The sequence below is a fragment of the Hydra vulgaris genome, chromosome 03 (assembly GCF_038396675.1).
Source record: "Hydra vulgaris chromosome 03, alternate assembly HydraT2T_AEP".
Lineage (NCBI taxonomy): Eukaryota > Metazoa > Cnidaria > Hydrozoa > Anthoathecata > Hydridae > Hydra > Hydra vulgaris.
In genome coordinates this window covers 24,660,391-24,678,844 of record NC_088922.1, presented here as the reverse complement: position 1 = coordinate 24,678,844, position 18,454 = coordinate 24,660,391, and the positions used below count along the sequence as shown (strand labels likewise).

Sequence of the window (18,454 nt, the reverse complement as noted above, 5' to 3'; positions counted from 1 at the left end):
TCTTCGGATAAGTACGGTCATAAATCAATCACAAAACAATGCGTAAAATCTTGGAATAAATTAACACTTCACCTTTAAAACCTGTCTTCATGCTTTTTTTTTTGGAGAGATACTGTTTGTAAAATGTTGGAATTATTGTGGGTCATTATTATTATTGCTTTTGTATTGTTATACATGATATAAATATTATTATAACATTATTCTATATGTGTATGTATATGTGTATGTATGTATATGTGCGTGTATATGTGTGTGTACATATGTATGTAGGTATGTATCTATTTGTATATATGTATGTAAGTGCGTGTGTATGTGTGTATATGTATGTATGTATATATGTGTGTATGTGTATGTATTTATGTATATGTATATGGGTATGTATGTTGTATGTATATGTGTGTTTATATGTATATGTGTGTGTGTATATGTGTATGTGCGTGTGTATATGTATGTATGTATATATGTATATATGTATATGCATACATATGTATATGTATGTGTGTATGTATGTGTGTATGTATATATATGTGTGTGTTTATATGTGTGTGTATATATAAATATATGTATATGTGTGTATGTATGTGTGTATATGTATGTTTGTGTGTATGCACACATACATATATATATATATATATATATATATATATATATATATATATATATATATATATATATATATATATATATCTGTGTGTGTGTGCATGTGTATGTATATGTGTATGTATATATATATGTATGTATGTACATACATACATATGTATATATATATACATATGTATATATATATATATATAAATGTGTGAGTGTATGTGTGTATATGTGTATGTATATGTCTGTATGTGTATATATTTATATATGTATGTATGTGTTCATGTGTGTGTATACATATATATATATATATATATATATATATATATATATATATATATATATATATATATATATATATATATATATATATATTTATAAATGTTATACATTTTTTGTAACAATGACTTTTATTATTATTATTACTATTACTATTGTTAAATTTTGATAAATACTTGTGTTGTTCCTTATTATTATTGTTTTATATAATTATATAAATAATATACCTAATAATTACTACTATTATTCATATTTTATTATTATTAATATCAATTTAATTTGTATTTACTTTATACTATTATAATATCAGTTATTACTAATATTATTTTTATATTATTACTATTATTATTATTAACCTGTTATTATTACTGAAACTATTTCTATTTATAGTTATTATTTATATTATTGTTGTTGGTATTATTTTTGTGGTTAACATCGTTATATAACTTTTACAGTTACTATTATTTCTTCTTTTTCTTACAGTTATCACCTTTTATCTGACTTTACTTTTCTTTTTATTATCACTATTTAATATAATTAAATTTGATAGGTTTTTACTTGAGATTAGTATCATTACTATTTGTAAATATCCTTGATGTAAGATCTTTTATTCAGAATAATATTTGTAAATATCCTTGATGTAAGATCTTTTATTCAGAATAAATTTGATTTGATTTGAATTGATTTGTTTTCTTGATCTTTCATTCAACTCAAAAGCGGAGAAACAACTAAAACTTTATTATTGCACATCTTAATACATATTCATATCGAATACTATCAGGTGCTTGTCTTTATCTTAACAAGTTTAAAGAGAAGGTAAAAAAGGGTAGACATTGAAACACAATTGATTTTTCACTGCCTGTTGGTTGGCAAACGAAACAATTTACGCAATTGCTGAGAGCAAGATTATTTTTGGTAAACCTTCAAAGATTTAAAACAAAATAACTCACGAACTATTTAAATGTATACTCTAAATTATCTTTTTTGCTTGTCATATAGCTTCTGAATAGCACTGATAATTTAATAAAATAACGCATTTTTAAAATAAAAACCCCCGAAACTTTAGGATATTTCATAAAGATCAAAGCAAAGCCGCAGGAACATATTTGTTCCGGTAGATGATAAATTGCATTAGCGCAAAAACCAAAGTTTTCTCGTCTGACTTCCCAAAGTTCACGGGAAAAAAAAAGTCAGACGAAACATCGTCTAGCTTAATAGAAACATGGTGCAGAAATGAAAAAAATAAATTTCAAATTCCAGGTTATAAGGCAATCCACCAAACTCGAGGTGGTGGCATTGGTGGTGGTGTATGCATTTTTGTTCATGACTCAATCCATTTTCAGAAAATAGATATTTTAAGTATTCAAAACGCGGACTTTGAATTTCTAACTAACGAATTATTAAACCACAATAATCAAAAAAACATTTTAATAACTGCTTTGCATAGACCGCCATGCGGAAATAAGAAATCTTTTTTAAAACACTTAAAATGCTACTTAAAAAAAGTAAAACACAAACAAATTTACATCACGGGAGACTATAACCTAAATCTTCTTAATGTTAAAACTGATAGCGAAGTAAAACGTTTCTCAAACACTCTTTTTCAGTACAACATTATTCCCTTAATTAACAAACCTACTCGCGTAACTCTTCAAACCGAATCTCTCATTGATAATATTTTTACTAACAACTTTATAACATGCAACATTCAAAGCGGAATCATAAAAAGCGATATAAGCGACCACTTTCCAATCTTTTTCATTTCAGATGTTTTTAAAAAAGGAAAAAAAAGCAAAGTACAAAGGGAAGTAAAAAGGCAGATTAATGAAATTAATATTGAGGCGCTTAGAAATTATTTACTCAAAGTAAACTGGAAAAAACTGGAAATAATTGCAAAGATGTTAATATAGCTTATGATTTTTTTTACAATGAGTTCATTAATGCTTACAACAAAGCGTTTCCGATGAAGGAAATAAAAACTAAGCTTAAAAACCTGCAAAGTCCCTGGATTACAAAAGGGCTTATTAAATCTTTAAAGAAAAAACAAAGACTATATGAAAAATTCTTAAAAAATAAAACTTATCAAAACGAAAAAAAATATAAAATTTACAAAAACCTGTTTAAAAACCTGAAAAAGAAAGCTAAAAAAAATTATTTCTCAAAACCACTACAAAATAATATTGGTAATAACAAAAAACTTGGGATATAATAAAGGAAGTAATAGGAAAAAATAAACAAGATCATGGTAATACTTTACCAAAATACGTATACACTGAAGATAAAAGAACAGTAATTAATGAGCGAAAAGTTATTGCAGAGAGTTTTAATAATTTTTTTATAAACGTCGGTCAAAACCTAGCAAATAAAATAATTCCCGGAATTAAAAATTTTAAATCATATATTAAAGAAGAGGACTGTGTGATGGATGAGCTTGAAGTATCTCCTGATGAACTTCGGTTTACTTTTAATATGTTAAAACCAAACAAAAGCTCAGGTCTTGATGACATAAGCCCAAGGGTTGTTAAAGAAGTTTTTGATATTATTGAAAACCCCTTACTAATTATTTTTAATCTTTCATTTAATAATGGTATTTTTCCTGACCTCTTAAAACTAGCAAGAGTAGTTCCAATTTTTAAAGACGGTGATATTTCTAAATTGTCTAATTATAGACCTATCTCAATACTTCCATGTTTTTCTAAAATTCTAGAGAGAATAATGCATAATAGGCTATACAATTATTTTATAAAACATAAATTGCTTAATAATAATCAGTACGGATTTAGAAAAGGGCACTCGACAGAACATGCAGTAATTAAATTAGTTAAAGAAATTTTAAACGGATTTAAAACCAACCAATATACTCTTGAGGTTTTTATTAACCTTTCAAAAGCCTTCGATACTGTGGACCATACTATTCTTCTTTACAAACTCAGAAATTATGGTGTCAATAATAATAATTATAAATGGTTTTTTTCCTATCTTAATAATCGCAAACAATGTGTATCTTATGACAAAACCTGTACGAAACTAGAAAACATTTCTTGCGGAGTTCCACAGGGATCTATTCTAGGGCCATTATTATTTATTATCTATATAAACGATATTTACTTATCTTCTAGTGTATTAAATTTCAATCTTTTTGCTGATGACACTCAGGTTTTTTATACCCACTCAAGCATAGAGTCAATCTTTATCACTATGAATCGTGTGCTTGACAACCTCAATGAATGGTTGAAAGCCAACAAACTCTCTCTAAATCAAACTAAAAGCAAATATATTCTTTTTTCTAAATCCTCCAAATCTGAAACTTTGCCCCTAAAACTCCTAAATATTTCAATAGAAAAAACTAATTTACAGCGGACATTCTGCATTAAATTTTTAGGCGTTTTACTTGACGAACAAATAAGTTGGAAAGACCACATTAATTTAATAGAAAATAAAATTTCAAAGAGTATTGGAATTATTTACAAGACAAGACATAAGTTGGATAAAAACTGCTTAAAACTTATCTACTTTTCGTTTATCCATAGCTATATCAGTTATTGTAATATTGCGTGGGCCAGCATTTATCCATCAAAATTAAAGTGTATTTTAAATAAACAAAACAAGCAAGCCGCCTTATATTAAATGCTAATAAATACACCAGTGCCAATCCACTGCTTAAAAAGCTTGGAGTGCTTAATGTTTATCAGTTAAATGTCTACAGTATTCTTTTATTCATGTTTAGATTTAAATATCGTATGCTGCCAAATATTTTTGACGACCTTTTTGTTATTATAAATCATAAATATCAAACAAAGCATTCATTGGATAACTATCAGGTACCAAAAATTTTATTAAAACAGTCTAATTTCTCAATAGCATACCGAGGGCCACATTTGTGGAACTCATTCCTTCCAATTGAAAGTAAAACTTTAATTTCACTTCAAACTTTCAAAGTTATTTTTAAAAAACAGTTACTTGATTATGACATATCTCAAATTCTATTTTATTTTTAATATCTTCTCTTTCAATTCTTAACTTTTTTTTCGTTTGCTTAAAAGTAAAACATATATTTTTTTTGCTTATTTATCTAAATTTGTATTTATTACTTTTTTTTTATAGATATATATTTTTATAAATGTATAAATGTTTTTTTTTTTTATGTATAAAAAAATGTAAAATGTTTATTTAAAAGTATTTATATTATTTTATTGATATTGTAAAAATTTATGATAGATTTATGATAGTGTAAACGTTACAACGGGGCTAGATGATAAGACTTTTGTCTTCTGCCGGTCATATCTTAACTCAAAGTATTTTGTAAATAACTTATTATGAAAATGACGAAATAAACTATAAAAAAAAAAAAAAAAAAAACTGTCATCTGTGTCCACACCGTTTGACTCTATTGCTAAATTATCCAATACAGCGCACGCAGCAATTATGGTGCAGGTTCTTTCTGGGGTCATTCGAACCTCTCTATGAAGCAAGTGAAAGCGCCTTTTTCACCTTCCAAACACTTGTTCAATTAAAACCCCTTCCATCATGTGTGCTACCAGGCCATTTTGCAACAATATCAATGAACTTTCCGTTATAATCACACACCACTTGGATATTGATTGAATGATTTGATGACCTATTAACATAAATATATTCGTGCTCGCGTGATTTTTGTATGCAAATGAAGAAATTGTATATGGAATGAGGTAATCCTTTATATTATATATATATATTGAATAAAAAAATATATTAGACAGCATTATTAATTTGGTACTTATGTGTATTCTAGATCATCGATGCTGTAAACAGCTTAGGGTTTGATAAAATAACAGTTACTAGTGTGAAAGGTTTATGGAATAATCTTCTTAAAAATGCAAAAAAAAGAGATTTCTGCAACAACAAAAAGTTCCGACGGAGGGAGGACCAGCAGTAATTTTAACAGAAATAAGCCAGAAAATATTGGATATATACGGAGAAAATTCTCCAATATTTTTCAGAGTGGAAGGGGTGGAAACCAATAGCATCAATTTTGTTTGCAATGTACAGAATACTGTTATTCCAGATGTGATTAATGGTGCAAGTTGTACAATGACAACTAGACACTGCAACTACATCAGAAAATGGGAACAAAGACAACACAGGACAAACTGAACGATTTAGTGTGCAAGATTATGATATAATAAAAAACGATCAATCTTTGTCTTGGAAAAAAAAAACTCTCTCCAGCTCTCTACTTGCCAACTGTTGATAAGGAGAGTTACTTAACTTAGGAGAAAATTAAACTTAGGGAAGAAGTGAACTTTACCTGAACTAACAATTAACAATATTAAAATAAAAAGAGTTTTTTCAATGAAAATACTAGGAATAATTTTCGATGAGAATTTAAATTGGAAAAGCCAAATAAAGCTAGTCGAGAACGAAGTTTCAAAGACCCTGGGGGTTATGTACAAGACAAAACATCTTTTAAATAATTTATGTTTAAAAAAAATTATACTTTTCATTTATACATAGTCATATTAACTATTGTAATATTGCCTGGGCAAACAATCATTTTTCTTTCCTAAAAATTATTTATACAAAACAAAAGCAAGCAAGTAGATTAGTTTTGGGCGCAAGTAGATACGAAAGGAAATAAATGCTCTAAATGTATACAAACTAAATATATACCATAACTTGTTATTTATGTTTAAACTTCAAAATGAAATGATTCCAAAATATTTTTTTAAAAATTTCACTCGAATTAATCATAAATATGAAACAAGACATTCAATGAGTAATTACTACATCCCACTAACATCACTCAAAAAATCTGACTTCTCGACTATATGCCGGGGACCACGCTTGTGGAATTCGGTTCTTGACGAAAATATGAAAAAAATAAAATCTATTGCTACATTTAAAAGAACTTTATAGTTATAAAACACTTACTAAATTTAAACATTACGTACATTCTCTCATTTTTTTAAAAAAAATTGAAATAATTTTGTATTTTTAATTTTTTATGTACTTTATTTAATTTTAATATTGTATTGAATATGTACAGCTTGTAGTTATATATATTTGTTTAAATTTATGGATAACATTCTAAAATGTGTAAAATGACGAAAATAAAATTAAAAAAAAAAAAAAAAAGTGCTACCTTAGTTAAAAGAAAATTTATTAAAAAAAAAAGTTGTAGAAAGCCACTTTAAAACATTATAACTTTCTTGTCAACCGTTTTTGTAAAACCATTTTTGTAAAACTTATTTTTTGTATATTATTATGAGCACATAAAATAACTATTTATTTATTTTTAGTTGCGAATTTACTTAAAATTTCCCCAACCTTAAGGTTCATTTATAAGATTCTAAAATAAACTAATGGTAACAGTGAAAAAGTACTAAGATTAAATGATATATAATTATTTATCATTAATAATCATAACAGTTTTTATATAATACATTGATAAATTTCAATACATAAAATTATCTTTTGAAAATTGTTAAAAAATTTACATAAAAACTGATTTAAAAAAATAGTGTTCTTAAAATGTAAATATTTAGTTATGAAAATTTGTAAAGCCGAGAAATGTTCAAGAAAAAAACTTCTAAGTTATACAAATATTGTTTGATAATCAACCAAAGAAAAAATCTATTCTTTTTCTCTTTGTAAGATCGATTGAGCCTTTGCAATAGATCGTTTTTATTGTGCAAATTCAGCTTCTAATATTTCAATGTCTGCATTACTTATAATCTAATATTCAAACATATATATATATATATATATATATATATATATATATATATATATAATATATATATATATATATATATATATATATATATATATATATATATATATATATAAAGACCTTAGTGGGAAAACCGGCGTTGTCACATTTAAAAAGTATTGAGAAAGTATTTGTTGATCATTAATGTCTTTATTTAAAGCAAAGAAAAAAAAATTTTTGTATAAAAAATTACAAAATGTTTTGTTTTGAATAAATTTTAAATAAAATAATTATAATATAAATTTTTTTAAATTGCTTAGTTTCATTTGCTTTAAATAAAGACTTTTATTAATGATCAATAAATACTTTCTCAATACTTTTTAAATGTGACAACGCCGGTTTTTCCACTGAGGTCTTCATATATATATATAAAGACAGAAAAATGAACGTCACGTTTCTCTAGTTTTACTTAGGCAAACGTTAGCGTTCGCCTAAAAATTTTGAAAACAAACGCATTACTTGAGCAATTTTTTTTCAAAAAATTGAGTGATAGATGTTTTTTTATTTATTATAAAAAACAATTAGTTGCTAAAAATTTCAAACGCATTTTCAACGATTTAAAAAGAAACCAAGGTTAAACATGATTACTTTCTAAATAACTAAGTACGCAACTGAAGTAACTATATTTTAGTTATTAATTATGGTTTAGTTTAAACCATAATTAAAAACTATATTTAGTTTTTAATTATGGTTTTTACATTTTGTCCGTCTTAATTGAACACCCTATATATATTGTTTTCTATTGTTAAATTATTATTATCTTATTGTTATAGATAACTTTTGAACCATTCTAATTATGTGCTTTTAATACCATAAAAATCGAGTTTTTTTATAAGAATGTTATGGTCAACTGTATCAAAGGCTTTGCTAAGATCAATAAAAACTCCGAGGGTAAACTTACTTTCGTCAAATGCTTTAAATATATCGTGAACAGTATTAATCATGGCATGACCAGTTGAATACCCTGGCTGAAATCTAAATTGTTTATTATACAGAATATTATTTATAATTAGAAAAGTCAAAATTTGATTATGCATAATTCGTTCCAAGATTTTAGAGAAGCATGGAAGAATTGAAATTGATCTTTAATTTTTAGGATTAGAAATGTCTCCTGATTTGAAAATGGATATGACCCTCGCAATTTTAAGTTTATCCGGATAAACACCTAGCTTTAAAGAGAGACTAAAAATATGTAAAAGAGTGATTGTTAAGTCTTTTATAGATTTTTTAATTACATCAATACTAATATAATTGAATCCCACACTTTTGTTTAGTTTTAAAAGATATACAGTAGTTGCAAGAAAACAATTGGATAAGATTTATGGATACAGTTGAAGAGAGTTCGTGTATTTACCGGTATTCAATTTCTGTATTTACCGGTCATAAACGTATTTATGAAAACTGGAAGTCAGCACTCATGACCTGTTTAGATCAACCTCCTACAACTCTGGAGTATAAACTGATACAATTACGACAATACCCGTCTGGTTCAGCTTTAACAACAATAGATGGATTGGGACACTCTGATTATGCTTACGAAGTTGCAAAAGAAAATTTAGAAAGAAAATACACACGGACGAGTTAAAAAATTTCAAACCAATCAAAATCATTCATCCTAAAGGTCTGGAGAAATTCAGTGACTTATTAGACATCGTAGTAACCAACCTAAAAGAAGCTAAGCGAGAAGAAGAGCTTGGTAATGGAACATTTAATAGAAAACTTTTAAAAAAAGCTACCAGAAAAAAATTCTTGCTCAATATCAGCCTTGGTTGTTCAAAAATACAAAAGAAGAAAATGTTGAAACTATGCGACAGTTTATCATTAAAGAGTCGGAATTGGTTTAAGTTTATGGATAAAAGGATATAACTTACTGATTCAATATAAAGTCGGTTAAATAAAACAAGTTTATTGCGACGACACAGAAATCAAAGTAAATTATGTAAATTGATAATAATCTATCCACAAATTAATGTTTAAAGTCGGTAATAGTGAAAATTTAGACGGTAATGATCAAAAGAGATAATTGTGACGATACAAAAATCACAAACCAAAGCAAATTACGTAAATTGATTGTAATCTATTAATAAATATATATTTAATCTTTCTCAGAAAACTGTTAAAAACTGTTAAAAAAAAAAGTAAATTCAAATAAAGTAGTTCGATTTATCAACGTCTATGAACTGAAATGTATTTAACAAAATGTTAAAAAAAACTTTTTGTTTCTATTTATTATTTATTTGGTTTTTAAAACCACAAGGGTAATAAAGTTCAACTACCAACAATGTTTTTAAAGTAATTAACAAAAAAAAAGCATTTTGTTTTTTAAGCAACTTAGTTAAAAATTTTTAATTGCAAAATAACATTATACTACCGTGTATTCACCTTTATATATATATGTATATATATATATATATATATATATATATATATATATATATATATATATATATATATATATATATATATTTGATTATTTTGTGAAAGGTTTTGACAATAGATTTACAACAAGTGGCATGAACAGAGAAATCGTAAAGTGAGCGAATAGATTTAAAAACTTGAAGCTAGTCTTCCTTAAAAATTTCAAAATTAAAATACACGAATTGTCTAAAAATCATATTCTCTGAGATATTTTTTACAAAGTTTTGCATGTCTAAAAACTGATCAATTTTGAAAAAGTTTGTGAGAGCAGTTAGAGATAAAGAGGCGAATTTTAAAGATAAAGTATTTGTTTCAAGTAAGGGTTGGCATTTTGTGGATATAGAGAATTCGATGACTGGGGATAGAACAATGATAGTAATTTTCTTAAACTCATTAAAATTTTCTCAAAATGTGGTAATATGTTAGAGAAGCATGTCAATCAAAATTTCCGCAACGGTTTATTTCTTAGATCAGTTGAGGTAATTTTGATTGACATGCAGAATAGCTTCACACAGTTTTTGGCATCTAAAGTTAATGTAAAAATATGTTTAGTAGGGAAAAATGCAAAGTACTTTGCATTTATAATAACTTTCAATATAAACATTAGTCAAGTAAATTAATTTTGATTGCAATATGTTTCAGCAAGTGGAGATTTAGTTGAAAAGTTTGATAAATTCTAAGAACGTTGCCAATGCTGAATCTTTTATTATATTTTTAAAGCCTTTTTTAAATTACTTTAATTTCAGTCATTCAATGGTGCAATCACCATGTCTAATAAAAGTTTCGAGGCTGTTAAAAAGAGTCACCACATACTTGGTTTACACGTTACCCACATTTTAAGTTTTGTGTTGGTCGACGCTGTAAATTTTAATCAAATTTATTTTTCAAATCTTTTGAAATCAAGTACTCGTTTATTAGCAATTTGCTTCGTTTATTAGAAATTTGCTTCGTTTATTAGCAACTTCCCTAAGTTAACGTTGCTTAAAGAAGAGAAACGTCTGAGTGCGGAAAGTTTTGCTGCATCTGGTGTATTTATTTATTTGCCAATAAGAAATACCCACCTTGTATCACTTTTAGTGATACAAGATGGGTATCTCGAAAAGTAGAGATTGATTATTTATTACCAGGGATGTTGAGTCCCAAAAGGACTCCGGCTTTATAACGTTATTTTTATATGGTCTCTCGTGTCCAGAAGCTATAAACATGTTGGTTGATTAATGATCTGCTATAAGCAAAAAACTTTAATATTAAATGACTTAAAACTTAATATAATATTTAATGACTTAAAACTTATTGTTTTTAAGCTCCTGGAGTCCCGGAGTCCTTGCAGCCATAATACCTAAGAACTCCGAGTTCAAAAATTGATCGTTCTTCTGACCTATAAGTTTTGATTTTTCCCCCATTAATAGTTCATAAGCTTTTTTATATTTTTAAAGCTCCGGGAAACCAAAAATTAGAAAAAAGTAATCTTTTTTTGACATTCAAATCTGGAGCCCTTTTTGGGACTCCGTATACCTTTTTTTTACAATGTCTTCCAGCATTGGTAACAGCTTTAAAAAAAAGTGCTGCAAAGCAAAGCACAGCTAAGCACTAAGTAGAACTGCTACCGTAAAGTAAAGGTAGTATATTATCTTTTCCAAAATTTGACTTGTGATTCTAGTTTTTTGAAGTAAGATATGAAACCATGGTTACTGAAGCTGAATTAAGTTTAACATCCTATTCTTGATGTATTGTTGGGAACATTTTGCATAATTTAAAAAGTTTGTTATATAAAAATTTGTATATATATATATATATATATATATATAAATATATATATATATATATATATATATATATATATATATATATATATATATATATATATATATATATATATATATATATATTTACATACATACATATAAATATATATATTAGATATTTAAAATTTTCTTTAAAAGAATGTTTGATTTTTAAAGTTTATCTTGTTATATGTTAACAATTACAATTAAAAAAAATTTACTAAAAGAAAACAATTATACAATTATACAATTATCAATATTTACAATAACCCCAATAAATTATCACAAGATTCTTGTCATTTGTTTTGCGCTTAATTTCGGAAAATGAACACAAGTTTCTGTATGTTCGTAAATTAGAAGCACACAACGGTATTTGATCAAAAGCACGACACGAATCAGTACCAATGACTTCATCTAAAAATGACAATAAAAAAAAGTTTTACAAAAAAAAAGAAGTTTGATTATTAAGTTAAATATATTATTATAATATATTATTATAAATATATTTATACCGTTTATTTGTTTAGTATCTAATGGCACTTTTTTGACCGAGTTGCATGTAATTACACCAAAAAAAACAAAGCAAAGATAAAAGCTTTTCATTTTTTATATAAGTCTAATCTTATTGAAAAATAAGTTAAAAATCACGTAATCTCTCTTTGATTGATGCAAAAATAAAAAGTATAATTGAGAACTATTTATGCTACATAACATATGTTCCTAATTAACACGCCGTTCTTAAACGCCCCAAAATTCTGTTTGATATTCTCCAAGCCGAAATTATATTCTGAGTGCTATAACAAACATATTAGAGTACTTTTGATTGGCACAAAATGTGCGATCATTAAAAGTAGAAAAATACGCAGGATACTTTTTTAGATTTACTTTTTATTTAAATTTAAAAACTAATTTTTATTTTAATCTTAGAACTTAAAACCATTGAATTGTGAATACAAAGTTTATTTATTGTCTGAGATTTCTAAAACATAATAAAATCAAACTAACATTGACGGATCCAGGAATATTTGGTGTGTGTGGGGATGTTGAAATATTTTTGTACCACATTTGCGTTTTCTAAAAAAAAAAGGTCCTCAGTTTCTAAGATATTTTAGGACTTTCAGATTCTGGTGGTGGTGGGGATGAATAACACAAGTTCGCTTAGAAAAAAAACAACCTATTTTATTAAATTTTTACTTAAGTTTATTTAAACTTCTATAAATAATATTTATAGCTCCCAGTAGACTTCATAGATACTTAAACTTTTATGGAAACTTAGACTAAGTTTCCATAGAGATTATCAAACTCATCAAACAGATTATCAACGTTTCCACAGAGATTATTAAATATTTATAAATAAATTCAAAATAAACATGTCAAAATAAAGAACAATTTACTTTTATCGTTGAAAGAATGCGAGAACTGCTTTTGTTCGATTTGTAATTTTAACTGTTTTTGTACATCTGTCTGTTTAAAAAATTATTAATAGAATGATGTTACAAAGTTTAACTCTTTGAATTATAAATATTTTTTATGGTAAATTTTTTTTTCTTCTTGTTTAACTTAATTAACTAATCACAGATTGGCGGTAAAGATATACAAATATAAATATCATAAATATTAAGTCCAAAATATATGAAGTAAATAAAAATATAGTTTACAACTCCGAGACATGATTAAAATAAATATCAAATACAACAATATAATAATGTGAACGCAAAAAAACATCCGAGAAAAATATCTCTACATTCTTCCAATTAAAATAAAAAAAACAATAAATAAAGTTGAATCTGCTAATTTTTGGAAGTGTGATAAGATGTTTTGGAGGTGTGATAAGATTTAGAAGGTATTTACAAAATAACTATCAAAAGTTTGGGTTTTAATCAAACCTCATATCATGCAATGTCTCCTGTATCATATCTTTAAACAAAATATAAAATTTTAACACAATCTAAAATTAAACCATGATCTATATATATAACGGTATATAACGGACTATATAACTACTATATTACACGTCCGTGTATGTTACATTTACAGGCTGTTTTAAGACTCCAGTATACCCAAAAAATATATAAATAAAATTAATAAAAATGACAATGCAGTATTAAAAAGAATTTAATTTTAAACTTACATTAGATTTCTGTTTTAAAGAGGACAAATAATTTTTGTTGTTGTTGTTTTTTTTTAGTTTTTTTTTCGTTCTTCAATAAATTTCTTTAAATCAATAGAATGAAAGCCAAATAGTTAAAAATTTTTATTCTTTATTTTTACAAGAAAAAGATTTTTAACTCTTTTTTTTTAAGTTCTAAAGAATTTTGAAGTGTATTTAAAAACATAAAAATAAAATAATTTTTTTTTAAACTATTTCATTCTACCCTCGTATTTGGGGAAAATGAAATATGCAAATTGATGGGTAATTAAAAGAATACTTAATTAAAAGTGTAACTGATGATAACAATTAAAGAAACAACCATAATTAAAATTTTTTTTTTAAATTTATGTGATGATGTTGATCCTTTAAGAAGTTCTGGAGGTTTAGTTAAGTTGTCACTTTTTTGAGTGCTAAACTTTTTGGTGCAATAAAACTCGGTGTCTCTTATACATCGCTTTGAAATACATGTTCGACAAAGCCAAACCTTGCTTTTCGAATTTTCTTTTTAATAGCCGGAGTTATGTTGAAGATTGTTTGCAGACGAGTTGACTATGGAGTTGACTTTTGAGTTGATGCTATATGACGTTTGCTAATGCTAGATGTTGTTGGTTTAGATTAATAAGTCAATGACTGAGATGGTGTTGCTAGTGGTGGTGGTGGCACTGTCAGATTCTGGTGATTGTTATGAAAGTTTTCAAACGCATAAGCAATTTGTAATTTAGATCAATTTTCTTGATGTTGAGCGGAAACAAAACAGTATTATGAACTTTGTCTCAGCATAAAACTCTTGAAGTAATTTGCGCCAAATTCTTTTGACATGGCTATAAACACTGACATCTAGTGGATACCGAATTTGTGGCGAATAAGTTGGTAAGCAAATTAACAAGTTACTGTTTTCGATATAAATAAGTACAACCCGATAGGTAACATGACATGTTACCTATCGGGTTGTACTTATTTATATCGATTAACTTGTTAATTTGCTTACCAACATATTGGCTACAAATTTTCCATCCACTAGGTGTCAGTGTTTATTGCCACATCAAAAGAATTTGGCGCAAATTACTTCAAGAATTTTATGCTTTACGGTCCCGCCATTAAAAAAAGAACTTTGGTTATATATATATATATATATATATATATATATATATATATATATACATATATAAATGTATATATATATATATATATATATATATATATATATATATATATATATATATATATATATATATATATATATATATATATGTATATATATATATATATATATATATATATATATGTATATATATATATATATATATATATATATATATATATATATATACATATATATATATATATATATATATATATATATATATATATATATATATATATATATATATATATATATATATATATATATATATATCTGTGTGTGTGTGTGTGTGTGTGTGTGTGTGTGTGTGTGTGTGTGTGTGTGTGTGTGTGTGTGTGTAAATGCAGGCCTGTAGGAACAAAAATTATCTTAGGGGAGGGGGGCAGTGTTGGATTAAGGGACCCCGAAATAGTTTTAAGGACCTTTTTTATCTTTTTTCAATCATTTGTTCAGTCAATTTTTTTACAATTATTTACTTGAAAAATTATTGGGGTGGAGGGCAAGTGCCCCGCTGCCCCCCGGTTGCTACGGGCCTGATATATATACACACACAAATTGTTTTTACTATGTTTCACAAAAACACTAATAAGTTTGACATTTTTGTTGGTGTTATATATGCTAAAATGTATTTTTTAATTATTTTTATTACTTTCGAAACTTACTAATTGATATGAATAGCAAACTACAAGACCGAATATATAGATTTTCAATCAAAAATCTGAGTATAGATACATGGTTTTTTTAATGTGTAATTAATAATGATTACTTTGTAATCATTACTAATAACACATTAAAAAAACCATGCCTATGACACAATCTGTACATAAAATAATAATTCATGGTGTTTTTTTGAATGTTATGCTATTGTTAATAGTTTTGACTATTTTTGTTATTTTTTTTTTGGTAAAAGAATCTCAATAATAGTTTATAATAATAATATAATAATAATAATAATAATAATAATAATAATAATAATAATAATATCAATAATAACAATAATAACAATAATAATAATATAGAAATATAGTTTATAATAACAACAAATGTTTTTTGTTTTTAAAAAAAATTTAAGAAATAATTTAATAAACTTTAACTAGTAATTAACTAATCTAGAAAGGTCTCATCATGATCATCATATCATGAACTAAAATGTTCTACTGATAAGCTCTTCTGTGTTGAATTTTTGAAAAACGGCTATTCACAGCCACAAGTTATTAAAAACATCTATTAGAACGTTGAGAAACTTGTAAGAAACTAAAGAACGAAGAATCAGGTGATAGCAGCTTTGTTTATAATTTTAATAAGTTTATATTCAATGATATTATTTATTATTAAATCGTGCTAATGATATAGTTTGTAAAATTTTATAAAATATCGGCGTCTACTGTTTTTTGAATAAAAATATCTGGACTTAAGTAATTTTATGGATAAGTCTGAAATTAGTCCGGAAAAAAATAAACTCTTTTTTTTATAAAAACCGGATATTGTTCTTTTAAATATAGAAATTTAGCAGGTGCAGAAGTGCCACTTTTTCACTTTTTTATAGTTCCCTAGTAAGATTATAAAAACCATTTTCCAGTTTTCTATTTACTGAAAAACAAAGTACAAACAATGGAAATTTTCAAAAGATATCTTATAATACGTTATAAAACTTATACTTTGGGTCTTATCTTTGTGCCAACGATAAAACACTTGTCTTAGATTTGTCCTAAAGCTTTCTCCGATAATTTGATACAACTTGTAATAGATATTGATTCTGTTGCTAATCATTGGTGATTAATTTGTTGTGATCTTCAATCAACTTCAATCCTCTTTCAGTAATATCATTAACAACTTTTATGTTTCACTTCGATGTATGTTTTTAAATAACTCTCATCCAGAAGGCCAATCTTCTACTAGTTTTATTAAGAATGCTGAAGACAATCCAAATATACTAAAAGAAGAATTTGTGTTATTTGTTACAAAATCTTCAAGCTGCTTATAGTCAACCTTCGGAAACTGATCCTCTTTGGAGGATCTGTTTCCGAAGGTTTATAATAGCATCCTTTTATTTTTCTTTTGGTGTCAAAGATTACTTTACCATCAAAGAAATCCAACGCAATCAACTCTTCAGAGAGATACCACAAATGATTTTTAAATTTTCCTGGTGCAACATTTGCTAATTCTTCATTTGTACTTTTGTAGCTGTTGAGAATCTTGAAAAGACTGAGATCATTTCGTGAAGCACTTACTGCGCAAAGAGCTTAATGTATACTCTTCCATAGCTGTTATTTTAAACTGATCTTGATTTTCAAGGAATAAATGTCTTTCGCCATCCAACGCTCGGTGAAAAACCCCAGATTTTCTGAATTTAATTCCAGTCTTTGGAGTACTACCAAGCTATATAAGTGAAAATTCCAATAATTATTTGTAATTGTCGCAAGGTTGATCTTTTTTGATTTTTTTACTGTAAATTGTATGATTTCTTTATTTATTTTTGTGGATAATTGTCTTATTTATCGAATGAAGCTGATCAATATTACTCTAGTTTTTTTTAAATCTTTTAAATAAGTAAATGTTAGGGCCTGATGAAGCTGACAATGCTGTGGATACCACTGCTTTCAACACGATTTTAAGGATAAAGTGTCAACTAAAACACCATAAAAAATCTTTTTCCATATTTTGTTCAAGCAAGACACAAGTTCCGTTTTTACGACCGGTGTTTGATGAAATTGTCTCGAAGCAAATACTTTTTACATAATCTGTTAGATTCCATTAATTCAGTCATTTAACTTATCTAATTTTGGCACTCCAAGCAATTGATCATCTCCACTGCCAGATACTAGGACTGGCAACCGATCTACAACCTCATTCCCAACAATATCTTAAAGTAGTCTGCCATCCGAATGAACAGACAATGTTTTGTGAGTGTTAAAAGTCTCTTTCAAACTTTCACCGAAATTTTTTCTTGATTTTTGTTTTGCCCTTCGTAAGCGTCCATGTTTTCCTTAAAATTTTTCGAGATAAGAATCAAGAATATGGACACATTCAGAGACATTCTGCATACTATTTAGGCGTAGTTCTTTATGAGAGTCTGCACCAACTCCACATAGCTATCAGCTTTGTGATTACGGAAGCAGTTTCGTTGCAGTTGTTCAGGAAGCTGTGAAAAACTGCAACAAAACTACTCCAAGCCGCTCTTTCCGTCCTATTCAACAGCTTTGCGAAACCCTTACATTCTATGATCTTCTTGGTCTGTGATCCGACTAATATACCAGCCCTGACCTTAGTCTTGGACAGCTTTGGAAAAAGATTTAAGAGGTATTGAAATGCTACTGACTCTTTGTTAAGAGCAGTGA

General features: G+C 26.5%; 1 long non-coding RNA gene across 1 annotated transcript; it reads right to left on the bottom strand.

Annotated features, from left to right (window-relative positions):
- Window positions 1-11,983: 11,983 nt before the first annotated feature.
- Window positions 11,984-12,692, bottom strand: LOC124808751 (uncharacterized). The gene is made up of 2 exons (XR_010637189.1): window positions 12,333-12,692; window positions 11,984-12,234 (listed from the first exon to the last, which is right to left on the bottom strand). It is a non-coding gene; the product is annotated as an uncharacterized LOC124808751 (long non-coding RNA).
- Between the last annotated feature and the right edge of the window lie 5,762 nt (window positions 12,693-18,454).